This window comes from Gymnodraco acuticeps, unplaced genomic scaffold, assembly GCF_902827175.1.
Source record: "Gymnodraco acuticeps unplaced genomic scaffold, fGymAcu1.1, whole genome shotgun sequence".
Taxonomy (NCBI): Eukaryota; Metazoa; Chordata; class Actinopteri; order Perciformes; family Bathydraconidae; genus Gymnodraco; species Gymnodraco acuticeps.
In genome coordinates this window covers 154,089-171,649 of record NW_022989890.1, presented here as the reverse complement: position 1 = coordinate 171,649, position 17,561 = coordinate 154,089, and the positions used below count along the sequence as shown (strand labels likewise).

General features: G+C 41.3%; 1 pseudogene; it reads right to left on the bottom strand.

The window, feature by feature from the left end:
• The window catches only part of LOC117536393, a 68,153-nt pseudogene that overhangs the window by 20,808 nt on the left and 29,784 nt on the right, over window positions 1–17,561 (bottom strand).

The window sequence follows — 17,561 nt, the reverse complement described above, 5'->3', positions numbered from 1 at the left end:
GTGCACCTGTGGTAGCATTAGGGTTTTCAGAAAGCCACCCGCAGCCTGACAGGATTTATTTGTAAAGCCAGCAGCCGGACACAGAGGTCAAACAGCGACAGCCCATTAGTCTGAAGTTTAACTGCAGGGGAGCACGACCTTTCAACCTTTCCTGGCCTCTCATCCCACCTCATTGTTACCATTCTTTTGATGGAAACCACTAAGTACTTTGAACAAAAAAAGACCAAGTTAGCACTGAAAAAACAAGGCCTCTATATATGTGTGTGTGTGTGTGTGTGTGTGTGTGGTGTGTGGTGTGTGTCTCTTTCTCTGAATGTGGTATAGTGAGACGGTGAGACACAGAGAAAGCAGCCCCCTAGGCTGCTCAAAGGTTTGTTTGAACTGGCATTGTTTCCTGAGGCAGCAAAGTGGAGGGAGTCCAATGTGTATTTGACAGCTTCATCTCTCACAAACCCCCCCGTCAAGTCCAAAAAAACTGACAGAATAAAAGTTCCTCTGTCTCCCTTTTAAGATGCCACTCACTCACACATGGCTCCTTTCTTTTATTCTGGCATATAATCCGAAAATAGAATGCGTAATCATATTTTTTCGTGTGGTGATCAAACGCTTAAGCAGTTTTATCCTTTCCTGAATATTTCTTTACTGATAGATGAACTTTTTATATACTTTATCTGGGCCAGATGACAAAACGTAAGTATAGTGTACATATGCAAATAAGAACATTTACTGAAGTTACACTTTGAATCTCACTTGAACAGCGCCAGTGACAGCTCAGGGCACAGTGAGTCTCACATACCAAGTGCAGCCTGTTTCTTCTCTCGCTATCAAAAGACTCAATGCATCTGTCTGTTTATAATACCCTTTACTCCCACACACTTGGTTACACACTCACAGATGTTGCACTGATCTGTGATGCAAATAGTATTTGAGCATTTGCACAACGGCACAATAAAAGGAAAATTACAGATGGTGTAGGTGGGAAAAACACATAGATAAAACTCACCATAATTCTCTGATTCAGGATGTGGGCTGGTAAGTGTTTTTGTTTAATGAGTATTATTGCTTTAATGCCTGCCTTTGTAGTGGAAACATGTAGCATAACTGTAAACGATATGTAAGCAATCTGGCACACATTCCTTTTATGCCAGAGGAGGAAACTTCTGCTTGAGTGCTAATATACATGTCTGAAACCACACATGTCCTGACTGCACCCGGAGACGACAAATTCTCGACACCACAAGAGGAAATTGAGTGATGACTGAGGAGTGAGAACTGCATCCTCTCTGCCCTCTGGGAACACGCCTGTGGTTTAGCACTCTGAAGTGTGTGTGAGGGCTGGGGAAGGTGTTGAGCCAAATAGTGATAATTACTATGTGTGGGTGTTTGTAGCCATTTGTGTGTCACTGTGCTTTTAAATACAGTTTATAGAGCATTCTCAGCTGTCCTCTAAAAAAGGGCCCCTGCTTTTTGAAGGAGATGACTAATAAAATCTTACAAAATTGTCTTGAAATATCCCCCTGGAGCATATGTTGTTTTTTCAAGTGATAAACCTCCCATTGGTGCATGGGGTTTGTATGTTCTGTTACATATATCATGCTAATTGTGTCTAATCTTTCTTAAAAAGGGTTCTTTTTTATTGTGAAATGATGCACAGTTGTACTGCTTTAGGCCTTTAAAACACTACATCTACCATTTACTTGTTTGTCTTAACATATGCAACCGAGGTGTCACCAGAGTTTGCAAGTAAACACTGCTTTACTTTGAAGTCCAAGAGACCAAAAACGGTTCAAAAAAACAATCTAAAATGTTGACCATGTTTTCATGGTCAAAATGCAAGCAGGTAATGAAATGAGTCAACATTTTGCACTTTAGCATTTAGAGCAACAAGAAACATTCATTTGTTTCTTATTTAAAGTGGAACTATTATGCTATATTGGAAAAATATATTGTAGGGCCATACCTATACAAAACATGTCTGTGAAGTTTTTTGCTTAAAATACCAAACAGTTCACCCATTGTAGCCATGCCTCATACTGATCATACCCCTCTTTTGCAGCCCTGTTAGACAAACGCGGATTTTGGGTCCTTATCTTTAAAAAAAAAAAAAAAAAGAGGAGGAGGCGGAGCTAATGCCTAATCAGAATTCTACCGGAGATAAAGTTCAATTCTGCTGTGATAAAACGCCATCCTGTTCGAAACCACATCAAGGATTATTTCTGAAACAGTATGGAGCTCAAATGCCTTTTCTCTTGCGGGTTTATCACAAGGTGAGTTCCTTTTTTTATTTCCTGCTTTTTAAACCGTTTTAAAACACATGTGCTCTACACAGTACAGGTTAGCTCTGAGTGTTAGCGAGGCTTGCTAATGTAAACAAGACGAGATTACGTCCAAAACAAATCTGTATCCGCTCGTTGTACACCCGTTTTTAAAAGATTTGGGTACGGAGGAAAAGAGAAAGAGTTTTATTTTCTGACGCTGCGTGAGTTCCCCGACGCACCGGGGACACATACTTATGTATAAAAGACATCAATAAGTGCATTTTGCATGATAGGTCCCCTTTAAGTTAAGGCTGATGTGGAAATCATTGACATATTTATTTCCTTTCTTCTCCTTTTCATATTGAATGTGTATTCTGTATGTAACAACATTAAAGGAGTTTAGAGAAAATATTGAAAGAAAAAAACCTTCTTAAAGTATGCGGCATATATGCTAATTGAGGAAATTAAATGTAAGTAAGAAGACGGCATGATTGTATTTTAAACATTTACAATTGAAATACTTTTAAATAATGGCATGGGCTTCCAATAATGACAATAGGTAAAGGAATGTGAAGTCTGTGGTCATATTTCTCCAGAAGTGTTTCAAAACCCAGCTTTTTTTATCTTCAGCAAAGGCATAATGTACAAACGAGCAATGGGCAAGCAATTCTGCTGCTTTGGGAGTGTGGCCAACAGAAACGCTGCCCTAATATTGAAATGAAGGACTGGGTTTCCAAAAAAATACTCAGAGCTAATCTACAATTTTACAAACTCAGCTGGTGCCATATGCACCCGACTGAGAGAGACTGAGTGTCCTTTCTCCTTGGTATGGTGCAAGGAGATGACAACGCTCACTTTGAGTCAGAGGGTGCAGCCATGCGGAGCACAACACTCAGGGAGACAGGTACTGTAGAGTTTAATCTGATAAAGAACTAAATCTAGCAGACACCCCCTGGTGAGAGAGAGGGGGAGAGAGAGAGAGAGAGAGAGAGGGGGAGAGAGGAAGGAGATGAGAGTGACGAGGGAGAGAGAGAGGGGGAGAGAGAGGAGAGTAGGAGAGAGAGAGAGAGAGGAAGGAGATGAGAGAGATGAGTAGAGAGGAGAAGAGAGGAGAAGAGAGACGAATCGAGAGAGAGAGGGAGAGCGAGAGAGCGAGTGAGAAGAGAGGAGAGAGAGAAGTGGAAAAATAGATGGAAGAAGGATGGCGGACTAAACTTAACTCTAACCTGAGGGAAGGAAAAATTAGGCAAGGGAGAGCACTAGCAGTCACACTTGGAGTTTTACAAGTGCTTTTTTTTACCACTTACCTTTGATGCATGATTTGAGGTCTACCGTTAACACACACAGACCCACACACACATAAGCATGCATGCACAGCAGACCACCATACACACGAGTAAACACAGAGCATTATAACTGTTGTTTCTTCCCTGGCTGTTGTTGTTGTTGGCTGTATTAAAGTGACGGAGGGTGCAGGTATTAGAGCACTGTCAGACACTGTATTGTCCTCTTGGAGGCAAAAATGACACATCATCTCTCACTGGAGTTGGGTTTTCACAAACATATTTTCCATTCCTTTGAACTTAGCACTAAGACTGAAGTGTTCTGATAGTATACTAACAATCCGACAGTGTGTCATGTTTCTCGTTAACTAGCCCCCAGATGCCTTCATGCACACACAACCACACATATACACATTCAATTTGGCACAATTGTTTGTATACATAAATGAGTTGAGTTGTCTTCGGTCTGACACTGGCATGACAATTCCTCTCTGACACAAATAATTGATGACATGGAAACTAAAAGAGAAATACTCTATATATGTAAGGAGACTTTTTTTCAAAAGATATTTAGTCATTTTAACTTCCACCTGGCACACACACAACAAGTTGTTATGCTGAAGAAACTTGCAATTCACTTTTTTACTTTTGACTAAATCCAGTCATAATTAATATGCCTGAAGTAATAGCCTACAAGCTTCTGATATGACTATTCTCCTTGCTCTACGTACGTAACACTGCCTGATGAAAATGAATTCAGGGCACAGCAAAATGATATATTATAATATATAAAGGTAATTTACACTGAGTTGAACTAGATGTAGGTCAATTTAATCTTCTTCCACTGTTGAAATACTTCTATGACATGATCTATTAGGTCTTGATATTATCATCATCAACCCCTTTTTCAAATTGCAGGAATATGACCAAAATGTATTACACAAGTACTCCCTTTTACTGTTACAATGCAATTCAACAAGACACCTGGAGCAGAAACATTTATCCTTTCTTAGTCTATTAAGTAAATCAATGCAGAATATGGAGATAATGGAGAATGCCTGTATATTGCAATAAGTATTTCCCAGCAGGCTTATCCGTCCCTAGATAAAACCTCTGCTTGTTTCTATGCCTGTCATGAGATGTAATCTGCTTTGTCCATACAATGTTGTAACAGGATAAACACAGACCAGGGGCATACTGTAATGTTGTCCCAATGGACCCCTGTATGAGTCCCGACATTCATTAAAAATGGCCTGAATGACAGCGAGACAGGAGTGTGATTCCCTGTGTCTGCTGCGGGTGAAGAGACTATGTCAGGGTGTTTTCAACATGCCTCAACAGCCTGTCTGTAAACAAGCTTAATTAGGAAAATATGTGACATAAATACTCTGAAAGAAGAACGTCTAGCAAAGTGGCAACTGTGTGTGTGTCAATATTGTGTTCTTTAACCTTAAAGACCTAGACATACACACATCAAACGCCTTTCTTCATCATAATCTGTCATCGGCTATAACATCGGAAATAAATAGAACTATAGGGGGAGCATCAGCATGCCTTACCATCATTCGTGTCTTCCAAGATGTTGACTTTGGAGGTGGGGTAGTGCTTTCCCAGACGCCCCCCGACAGGCAGTGACAGAGTGACGTTGAAGCTCTCTTCTCCCTCGTACAGAGAGTCGTCGATAACCACCACGCGACACTGCTTCTCCCTCTCACCCTTTTCAAAGCGAAGGACGCTGCCGTGCTCCTCCGGGCGGGAGATGAAATCCGAGTAAGACAGGACGGTGGTTGGAATCGTCCCTGAAGCAGAACCTTCACAGGGACCAGAAAAATAAGAGACGACAGTGACAGGAGTTTAGAAAGAAATGGAAAGACATGAGTGCTCTGCTTAAGGTACAACTTTTTACTTTAAGGGAAAAAGTGTATTTAAGTACTTATTATCATATATATTTCAATGAATCAAATGTGAAAAGTAGTTGAGTAAATTTGAAGGATGATGTGCACATCGGACTTACAAACAAACATTAATAATGTTACAAGATACATTTTCCCTTTCTGTTCCTGTAGTCATAATGGCTGTAACCATAATGGTGTGTCCTTTAATTGGCTCTTATCATGTCATTGTTTCTGTTTAAATGCTAGAACACAATAGGAACATTCCAGCCTCGCAAGTTTTCTCAAAATCGAACCTGTTGTGTAGCCACTAAATCATTTTAATAATTGTATGCACATAACATCACATTGACACAATATGGACGCTAGATTTAAAAGCACAACCTGTGATTTTCATATGCCAACAAGATTTATACTATCATTCTCCAATTTTATTTTGGACTGTATCCTTAAAGCACAAGTTAGCTTGATGTATTGCTGTTGTCTTATGATGTTAGGATTTCTTTGGAAGTACAGTATGATAATCCAAGGAACATAATCGGTTTAATAGTGTATCATTTACATCTTACTTTAATATGTGAATAAATAACAGGTGGTGAAAAACTATTCACTTAGAATTTAATAATACATATTCTCCATTTAATGTTATCAGGCTAAACAGCAAGTTGGTATGCAGGTGAGCTACACTGAGGATTAACTAGTTCAATGAGGTTAAAAAAGGTAAGTATATACCCTGCTGTGTGTAGCAGACCACCATGAGCTCCTCACTGATGTCTCCACTGCGGTGTACCGGGATGAACAGCTCTCCAACATCTTCCTCCACTGAGTGGATCTGTGCAGGAAAAAACACTGTCGACTCTGTTTGGGGGAGAAAAGAGAGTGGACAGAGTCAGAGTGACAAAGGAAAGTGTAATGATATGTATAACAATCTGAAAAAATCCACAGTACATCTCTAGGCCATCGATACGGAAACAGGCTTTTGTTCTGGCTCTGCATTAGTGAGCTGTAGCTGAATTTTTTTATTCAGATGTATTGCAGTGGTGGTCCTGCGGTGTGCTTATTCATATTCAAAAATAACTCTCCATCACAGTTTTTGGGTTTGAAGCAACGAGAGGTGCTCTTCAAAGAGACCCCTGTGGAAGTTTTTCTCCCTGCCTGGTGTGACGCTCACATTTGCACATGCAAGCCTCTCAGAGGACTCAGCTGGAGGTTTGGACATATCCACTCTCCCATACACGGTGGGGTCAGAAAAACATATTTCTCATTGTTTTTCTCTGGTTCTTTACTCCTCTCTCCGTCTGTGAGAGGACTTTGTGATGTAGAGAGAGACTTAGAGCGGGTGAAAGCATCATCTATCAAAGCAGAGAACTTACTGGCATAATAGAAAGTTGGAGTTATTTTCCACAGACGCACAGGGACCAATAAAAATACTAGCAGAGTGGACTGAGCTCGTCCCAGATCTTTGACTTTGTTCCCCCTCCCCTTTTCTCTTTGAGATGAATGAGTGAATGATGGGGGCTTCAGGTCACTTGTGGCTTGCTTATGCAACATAAACTTGCACAAAAATGGCAAGCACTGGAGTGTGAACAATCTGCAAGAAAAACAGATTTGGATGTTTGATTCAAGAACCAGCGAGAAAAGAGATCAGCACCTGAGATGACTCTTTGGGATGGAGTCATCAACATAGGACAATCTTATGCACCGCAGGGGGTCAAAGATGTCTCTTCTCTTACGATAACTCTCTCTAAATTGTTCTCTATCTCCTCTATCTTCTCCCTTTCCCTCCGCTTCTCCCTTCTGTGGCTGCCCACAATCTGTTACTCCCCAGGGGGTGAAGAGACTCATAGCAGGGGCTTAGGGTTCACTGCTTACCTATCACACGCACGCACGCACACACACACACACACACACACACACACACACACACACACACACACACACACACACACACACACACACACACACACACACACACACACACACACACACACACACACACACACACACACACACACACACACACCACTATACCCTGATTTTCATCTCTCTACACATACTGTATACAGTACACCTCCTCTCCTAATTGTTCATTCACATTTCACCTCACACTTGGCTCTTCTAATACCTAAATTCACCCGAGAATTTAAAAAGCTGTTTTTTTTTGACAGTCGAGTTCACGTCCTAGAAGGAAAACACACACCTATTTTAAATCATTTATGGGAAGATAAAAAAAACATGCTTTTGCATTCTGTGTTGAAATAGTAAACACTTGCACCTGATCTTGCTGTTGTCTTGTAATTTATTTGCAATGCTATGCCTAGAAGCTCTCCATTACTGATGATTACATACTTAATAATTTCTTTCACAGTGAGCAGCAGCAAACACACAAATTGCAGTCCCCAGATGCGTCCTACATTAGTCAAGAGATTGTACATCGTAACTGAGACAAAGCTCTTATATTTACTCAAGGATGTGCTTGACTGCAGCTGGCCTTGCGATCTCAGACCAAAAATGACAAAGCATAAAACAGTTCTTCATCATTAAGTTGAATAACCTTGATACAACATGCAGCAGAGTCAGCTCGACTAGTATTTAGTGTCCCTGCTATAAAGGATGCTAGAAAAGGATAACTGACTCCAGCAGGATGCTGGTACTGCTTTCAGCTAACAGTCAAACAGCCGGCTGCCTGCTACCTTCATCTTCAGTCAGCACTGTGCATGGATTATATATAGGGATGCACCGAATATTCGGCCACCGAAAAATTATCGCCCGAAAATGGTTAAAAAGGCCCTTTCGGCTTTCGGCCGAAATATCACCGAATGTCAGAACAGGCTTACGTTGGTAACCTAACGTGTTGTTGTGATGACGTAATAAAGACGCGGCGACCATGCTCGCGGCTGGCTCACAGGGGGGGGGGGGGGACATTGACCTTTGTCATCGAGATTGCCCTGAGCCTTTAACAAATCGTATTAAATAATCTGATGACAGACTGTACACAGAATAGCTGACATTTTAACAAACTAAATAACTCAGTTTCCTCTAATCATTAACCCATGTTTGTATAATGTAGTTAACTCCGTGTGTTGCTGCTAGCATACATAACACCTGAAAGGAAACGTTACTCGTGGATGGGGCTACAGAGCTGCTAGAAAGACGGTCGAACCCGGTACATTCCTCCGTCTGCATGCGGTGCACTTTTGCTAAATGTTTAGACAAATTGCTCGTGCTTACATGCTAAACTCTTATTGCACTTATGGTAACAAGTATTCTCCACATCGAGACGGGTAAAGTTTAACCACACCTCGGAGCGCGTTCTCTCCGCCATCTCCGCAGTGTGCTCCGCTGCATGTAGCAGCTGCGTGTGTGTAAACTGCCCCGCCCCCTCGCACACAGACGGGAGAGAGATCTCGTCTGATCGAAAATACATCATAGACGCATTTGTTGTCTTTGCCTATTATAAACGAGTTGGCGACACTAAGACTGCGATATAATGTTTTTTAGCAATAATACATGACATATATAAATGTACTGTATGCATTCAAAAGTGCTGAATAAATGTTTTATGGACCCATAATAGTGATTATTATTTAAGTTAAGTTTTGCCATAATCATGTCTATTTCCATAATCAGGTAGCTGAACAACATTGGTAAAAAATGTATACATTATATATATATATTTCTATTAATCATTTTCGGCCTTTCGGCATTCGGTTTTCGGCCAACTGTTTCCTATTTTCGGTATCGGTTTCGGCCAAGAATTTCCCATTCGGTGCACCCCTAATTATATATGAAGAAAGCAACAGAGTTTTGTAGAACGCTTGGATATCACACCCAGTAATTAAACCAAGCTTGTGTCTGCAGCAGCAATGAAAGTGTGTTCACCACAGGCAGCCGCGCTACAGGACAAGCCCACTCCTCGTTATTAATTTAAGGAGCAACAGGCTAATACAGAAGGGCGGTGGAGGATACACATTCTTATAACTAAAGCAAAAAAAACAATACAAAAAAAGAGCTCCAGGCATGTGAGCACACAAACACAGACTGTCCGCGCTGGTAGAAGAAATTCAGCTTTTTTACGCTCTCTTTACTTTTTTAAAGCTTAGCGATCGTCTCTGCTTCTCTAAAGCTATTACCCCAGCTGACATATCCTCTAGGGCAGGGGTGGCCAACCAGTCAGAGGTTAAGAGCCACATTTTTTCTATACTGCAAAGAGCCACATCAAACACACAGTCACTGATACCGCTTGTTTCAGTTTTTTGTTTTCTGGAGACAAGATTTCAACCACGTCACTGATGCATTTTTGTGGCATTGGGATATATATTTTTTAAATCCTCTGGAGCAGAGAGAGGAGCTGTGGATTATTGTTACTGATTAATGCATCAGTGTTTCTTAGGGTCAAAAACACTAAACTCACAACTTGAAATAAAAGCGTTTAGTTTATTTAATAAAAGAGCACATGTTCAATGTGAAAAGTGACAGTAGTTATAGATTATTTGCAATTTGGTGCTATATATATATTTAAAAAAAAATTATATATATATTTTTTTTAAACACCTTGAATTTCAGGGGGGGCGCGGGGCTCCGTTGGCGGGGCGCAGCGCCCCTCCAAGACAATGGTAGGGGAAACACTGGATAATGTTTAATCAACGATAGGTTTCCCCCCCCCCTCAAAGGTGATTGGTTCACTGCATCGCAGGTATTATTGTGATTGGCTCTTGGGCCACATCAAAATTATACGCGCTGTCATCCTCTCATACTGACACATGCCCGGCGCCGTGGGAGGGCCATGCCCTCCCATTTGACATTCCTGCCCTCCCCCAATAAACACGTTTTTTATTATTTATAAAAATTTAAAAATATATATATATTATTTTTTTAATTATAAATAAACTGTGAACTTTTATGATATGATGTATGTGATGTCAGAACAAAAAAAAAATCGCAGGCTACGTCAAATAAATGCATGTGTCTGTTGTGATTTGTGATTCGTCCCCATTTAGACCAATCACAGCGTCACACTCTGCCGCCTATTCTGGATTTGTTTATTGTGCATTCTGTAGACTCCCATTTCTGTTTGAATTACAAAATGGACATAAAAAATTGGCTTAAAAGGTCTAAGGATTTATTAAAACGAAATAGCGATGAAAGAACTGCAGCCGATGGTGCTGCTGGCGACCCTGCACCTGCCGTTGCAGCAGCACGCCTTAATGTCACAAGCTTGACCTCGGCAGACCTCGGCAAACCCCGGGACTGAGTTAGCGATGATCTTGGGGTTAATAAACCCAAGCAGGTGAAGATGGATCGTTATACAGGGAGATTGTTTTCAGGAAAGAAGCGCACTTTTGCCGCTGCATGGTACAACAACAGACCGGCTTGAATATTCGTTAAAAGCAGACGCAGCCTTTTGTTTCCGCTGTAGACAGTTTAAAGTAAATACGTCTTCATCTGATGCGGCTTTTACTGTCAAAGGTTTTTGCGACTGGAAACACGCATTACAGACTGATAAAGGACTGCTAAGGCATGCCGCATCAAAAGAACACATTTCATGTGAGAGTTTGTGGAGAGAGAGGCAAATACGCGAGGAAACAAATAAGGAAATGAGTAGGCTACTTTGGTGCAGATTCAGCTGGCACGGAGCCGTTATTACGTGTCAGCTGTCGTTGATATTATAGCTTTTTTAGCTGTCAACCAACTCCCTCTCAGAGGTGACTCGATTCACTCCACAGCATGTCCGAGTGCAGTGCATAGGAACATAAACCATGCCCAAGGCGGGCTACACAGTTCATCGTCTCCGTCTCTACTATTTCTCTCCGAGTGCAGCTGCCATCCGTAACCAGTGTGCCTTGCTCGTGATTTACCAGTGGTTGTGCTGCCACGCACACAATGTTTCAAAGTTGTTGCTATGTTGCCCTTTATTTGTGTATGTTTGCGATAAGTGTGCGTCTTTACGCAATGCTGTTGGCCTTGCTGTTTGATATATATTGTGCCGCAGGCCCGCAGCGCGTGACGGTTTTGTGTGCCCTCCCATGAAAATCATATGCCCCTCCCTTTAGATTTGTTCTGGCGCCGGGTCTGTACTGACACCACACATACACAACATACATAACACGGGACGAAAGTAACGGAGCGATTTTATCCGAGCCCAAACAACTTTGACCGGCCAAATTACGTCAGAATTATCAGCATTCAATACTTAACAGAAATATCAGGTTTAACTGTCAGGAGTAGCTAGTGTTGTCACGATACCAACATTTTGGTTTCGATACCAAGTCAAGAATTGCGATTCCGATTATTTTTCGATACTTTTCTTAAAAAAAGGGAAACAGTCTTAAATGTAATTATTGTGCTTTATTTCACACCAGAACCATAACCATAACACAAACTTTTAAACAATGAGAACAATAAATAAAATAAATGACAAGAATTCGTATTAAATAAAATTAATAAATGTCTTACAGACAGGCCTCGTGGTGTCCGTAGGCTTGCCCTCACTGTCAGAGATATAGCTAAAATACTTCCAAATTTCGCTTCTGGCGTCTTTTTTGTCAACAAGCCGAGGCGCAGCGGCAGTTGCACTCCCACTTGCAGCCATGCTTCTCGTTTTCTCACATGCTCTGGCAGCTAGCGCGTGCACGAGAGAGGGGAGGCACTTAGAGCGTGCTTGAGAGGGGAGGGACTTAGAGCGTGCTTGAGAGGGGCGGGACTGCAGGCACGGCTGCAGTGCAGGGAGTGGAAGCAGAGCGCTGAACACACACGGCTCTTATTAAAACGGCGCTTTCTCACCGGAGTACTTTCCCCCGTCATTCTTAAAGTACCGATAGGCCTACTAGTGAAACGGAGGAATCGTAACGTTTTTAACGGCAGGGTATCGCGGTACCTTTCAAGTATCGGTACACCGTGCAACACTAGTCAGGAGTCAGTGTCTCTCCCCCAAACTCACACATATAACCAGGGCCGCCCCTGGCCAACTTGGGGCCCCAAGCAACATTGTGAGATGAGGCCCCACCCCCCCCACAACCGACAGGAGTGAACTTTTTTTTTTGGGAAACAAAGTAGGCTACTTTGCAAATATAATTCCTGTTTATTATTATTATCAACACAGTTACTTTTTTATACAGTGAGGTAAATGGTTGTGCATGTATGTCGTTCAGTATGCGTTTACAGGTGAATACGTCTGCATTTCCTGCCAAATACTAGCCTCAAAAAGATTAAAATATAATTAATGCAAATAAACTACTTCTACTAATAATAATAATCATAATCAATTCAATAATATAAATACTATATTATTTTTATTATAATATAGTTGTAATATAGTAAAGACAAAACATGCTTATGACATGCTCAAAAACTGATATTTCTTAAATCTGTATTCTAGTTCCCTCTGTCAGCAATGTGTCAACAACTACACACACATTTCTCTCAGTATTTCTCTGTGTTGTGGTTGACATGATGATGACTGTTAGGAGTTAAGGGGAGAGGCTGAGCATCACCATGAAATGTGCAAATTGACATAAAAATGAATAAAAGGGGGGAAAATGCTCCATGTTTTTTAGGCTATAAACGTTAACTGTTATGTAAGCCAACTAGACAGACAGTGTATCACTCTTCCTCCTGTACATTAGCAGATAAAAGGCATCACATACTTGAATGAATGGTAAATAAAGAATGCTGGAAATAACTGCATCTCCATTAGCCTGTATGCTATGCAGAGACTGCCTTCTTCATGTCGTGAATTGCAGCTGATGTTTTAATATGGCAATTGGCAATTTGACTTATACAACATTCGCAAGTTGTACATTTGACTCATACAATAACCCACCTTCGAGTGATGCTCTAGTTTCTTCATGTTTTGTTTTTTGCGCCGGACTGAAACTGTCTTTTCACCGACATCTCTTCACCTGCACTAGTGGCCGTATCAAAGCCGTGATTGGTCAGATGTCGATTCATTGCAACGGTGTCGGGTTACAGACGTGCTCCCCTTGTCACCTCTCACTCTCGCGTGTCAGCCGGGGGTGCGCGGAGAACTGAGCGGAGAACTGCGCACAGCAGCTGAGGCCCTCTGGGCGGGGCCCCCTGCGCAAGGCGGGGCCCCATGCAGCCTGCGTGATTGGCCTGTAGGGAGGGGCGGCCCTGCATATAACATTCGATATGAACTGAAGAGCCGCATGAAACTAGGCAAAGAGCCACATGCGGCTCGAGAGCCGCGGGTTGGCCACCCCTGCTCTAGGGAGAGAGGGTTTCTCCAGGCCAACCAGAAGACCAGACAAAGTCAGTTTTCATCATTAGAGAAAGAAGCTGGAGTACAGCTAACGCCACAGGCATAGCTAAAGCTTCACTGGCCCATTATAGTACAGAGTGCCACATCTCTGTCACATTAGACAATCCCTGTAGATGATAGAAAACAAACCAGCTCCTACAGTCCACACAAACCATAATTAACCCACAGGGGAGGAAAGACTGAGGAAGGAGAATGTGAGGGGGGAGAGAGAGGGATAACGAAATGGTGAAAGAGAAAGAATGATAAGGCAAATGAAAGAGGGAGAGTGATGAGAGCAGCTGTTGCGTGAGTCACTATAATGGAGGCTTCGGTGTATACATATTAGTTGCTCACCTATTATTATATAAAAGGTGGTTCGAGGAAGGGACCATGCATACAAAAGCTGAAAGTAAACGCTGCACAGGAGTTAATCTGGTCTTGATTGAGCAGAGCAGCGAGTTTGTCGCACTACTCAATATTCCATTAACATTTCAATTGGCAGGCAAAGCAACAAAGACAGAGGACGGTGAAAATGGCATATTATAAACTCTTTTTTTTAAGAGAGAAAGCAAAAGGCTGAAGTTGTGTGAGAATTTGCATAAAACACTCCTGTGCAAACCTTTTGGCGGTTGACCGACGTTCACAGCTTAACAGCAACATTCTTTGAATTGGCCTGAGGATAATGGACATATAAATAAACAAATGCCTCTACTCATTTTGTTGAATTGGGTTTTAAGATTAAGCGTTCTGTATTTCCAGTGAGTGTAAAAACTGGAAATATGTATCATCCGTACCTCATATCTCACTGTCTGTCATGTCATATTTCTCTTCTTTGCCTCCATAGATTTAACATGACCGTATATCTGCACTAGACAGCAGTTATATTGACAATTCGTTATTCTGTGTGTGCCAAGTTGACTGATGCTTCACACAACAAATGTGATATACTGTACCCTAAAGGCCTGTGTATTTTTCATTGTTGTCTAACAGGAATACTTGAGTGGCAGTTGGGATGTTGTGTGGTGTGCATTATAAATGTCAGAAACTTCCCTGTCTCTATTATATTTGTCTGGTGAGGTGTGCAAAACCCTCAATATGGTCTATTACCTTTTTTTCCCCCAATCTTATTGTCTGTCTGTAGAGGCACTTAATTTGATCTCGATTTTTAATAATGGATTTCATATGGAATAGGGACACTAAACTAAATAACAACATCATTGATGATGGAGTATACAGAATTAATCAATACAAAAAAAGCTCTCAATGCAATACAATCCTTTGTAATCTGTTTGTTTGAACCTAAAACAGAAACTTTGCAACCCTCTTGTATAAATTGGATGCTGCCAACACCTAATATTCTCCATCTGTATTCAGTCTCCAGAAATGGTTACTTCCAGGACAGAATAAACGGAGATTATTCTGAATAAATGGGCCAAAAATGAATTAATGCATTTCAGCTTCATGGTCTATTACGATTTAAATGTGGAGAAAAAGCTCCATCATATGTTCACAACAATACAATATTCAGTGGTCTCCAAGTGTGTACTCAGGGCATGATATATATGCAGGACTGACCGTCACTAGGATCCAGGATCTCAACTATTGCTGTGTCGGGGAACTCCATCACCCCCATCACCGGCTCCGAGAGCAGAATCTGGAAGGTCTCCGCCTGCTCGTACTTCCCATCAGTCAGTATCCGAACCCTCCACGTGGCGGTGGTCTGCCCCGGGTTGAACTGGACCTGCCTCTGGGACTTACCCTTGAAATCCTCGTCCTTCTTCGCGCTACCATCCTGGGTGCCAATGCCTGACAGATAAAGAGAGCGATAGTCATCAAAAAGGAAGAGGAAAGTAGAACAGGCCAGATTGCAAGAACAAAAAACAGAAAATACAAAAAACAGCAAGAAAGAAGTGAAGACAAAACAAAGACAGCGACCATTAAAGGGTGACAGGCAGAAGAGAGAAACAGATGAAAAACAGATAAGATATTCACACCCTTTAATGTTGTTCAGAGTGGTGTGAAAAAGAGCGCTGCGTCTATATTTCTTCACTGATCATTCACAGAGCCTCAGGAATGTGTGAAATGAATTTGATACTGAAGCGTTTAAATAAGCATATCCCACCTTACTGAGATGGATTAGCTACCATGGTTGTTGGCTATGCATGCATATGTATGCGTGTCTCCTTTTCTCTTCAAATGTCTCCTATTTCATTTATACTGTAGTAGGCCTTTCATGTGGTTCTACTCTACAACGATCCATCTAACATTGATGCTTATAAACACACCTTCTTCAAAGTAGCGGAGCTCACTGGTACCACTGGGTTTCACATCAAACGCACATCAAGGAAAGCCAAGTGGCAGAAGCCATACAATAATGTATTACATTTGGAAATGAGCTGTACACATTCCTTTGTCTGCATTCACAGTGCCTCACAAGAACAAGGTGAGCCGAGCCATGCCAGGCTGATGCTTGTGACTGTAAATATGAAAGGATTTGTTTTCCCTTTTAAGACACACAGGAAAAAAAGAAGTAGACAACGACAAGCAGATGAGACTGGATACATTATGTCATACACACAATTAAAAAGATCTGAGTATTGTGTTGAAAAATTAAGCTGACAATAATCATACACACGCTTACAAATTCACAGAATCGATTTGACTATATCTGAAGCAGTGATTTTATTTGATCACAATGCCATTAAGGTTTTTTGTGCTAAGTCCTGCCTTTCTGGGTTCATTGTTGTGTTCACTGATAGTCACACCAGCCAACAATAATGAAATACTGAACTCGCACATTTGATATGATCAGTAGCCAGCAGCATTTCAAAAATATGACACCCTCATTCTCTTCATTTTTGGAAAGGCATTGTTATTTTTCAGCTGTCTTTGCTTCTGTGCTTTTATTTTCACAGGACGAGCTAACGATGCTGCTATTGCTCACCGCAGCTGCACGAATACAAGACAACAAAATCAACGTCCCTGGGTGTCTGTAAGGCAAGGCAAGTTTATTTATATAGCACTTTTCAACACAAGGCAATTCAAAGTGCTTTACAAAAAATGAAAGACATTAAGAAAATCAGTCATTAAAAAGAAAAGCTAATCAAATAAACATTAAAAGAAAAAAATACATGGATAAAAGTTACAGTGCAGTCTAAGATATGAATTGTTCAATTAAAAGCAGCGACAAAAAGAAAAGTCTTCAGCCTGGATTTAAAAGTAGTCAGAGTTGCAGCGGACCTGCAGGTTTCTGGGAGTTTGTTCCAGATATTTGGAGCCTAATAACTGAACGCTGCTTCTCCATGTTTAGTTCTGACTCTGGGGACAGAAAGCTGACCAGTCCCTGAAGACCTGAGAGATCTGGATGGTTCATAATTTAGCAGGAGGTCAGAAATGTATTTTGGGCCTAAACCATTCAGTGCTTTATAAACCAGCAGCAGTATTTTGAAATCTATTCTTTGACACACAGGAAGCCAGTGTAAAGACTTCAGAACAGGAGTGATGTGATCCACTTTAGAAAGTCTCTCTGGGAAATCTGAGCGATGATGACTAATGGAAGTTCAGTCAGGACTACCCATGGTTCACTTGCTGAGTGGCCTCTAATCTGGGTCATGTTGTATGAGGTACATCAAAAATGTGAATTTATAACACCTTTAAATAGCCGCGTTCTTAATCAGACCTTTTATATTTAACATCATGGAGCATCATTAGTGAAGAGGCAAACAAAACTGAACTCCTGTTTCTCACCTAACATGACACTAAAATGAAGTTTAAGATGTTTGACACATTTCCAAGATCTGATTCAAAGTGTTTATCCTCTGGTAGTACATTGTATGGCTATCTGCCATTTCTCTTGCACAAGTATACA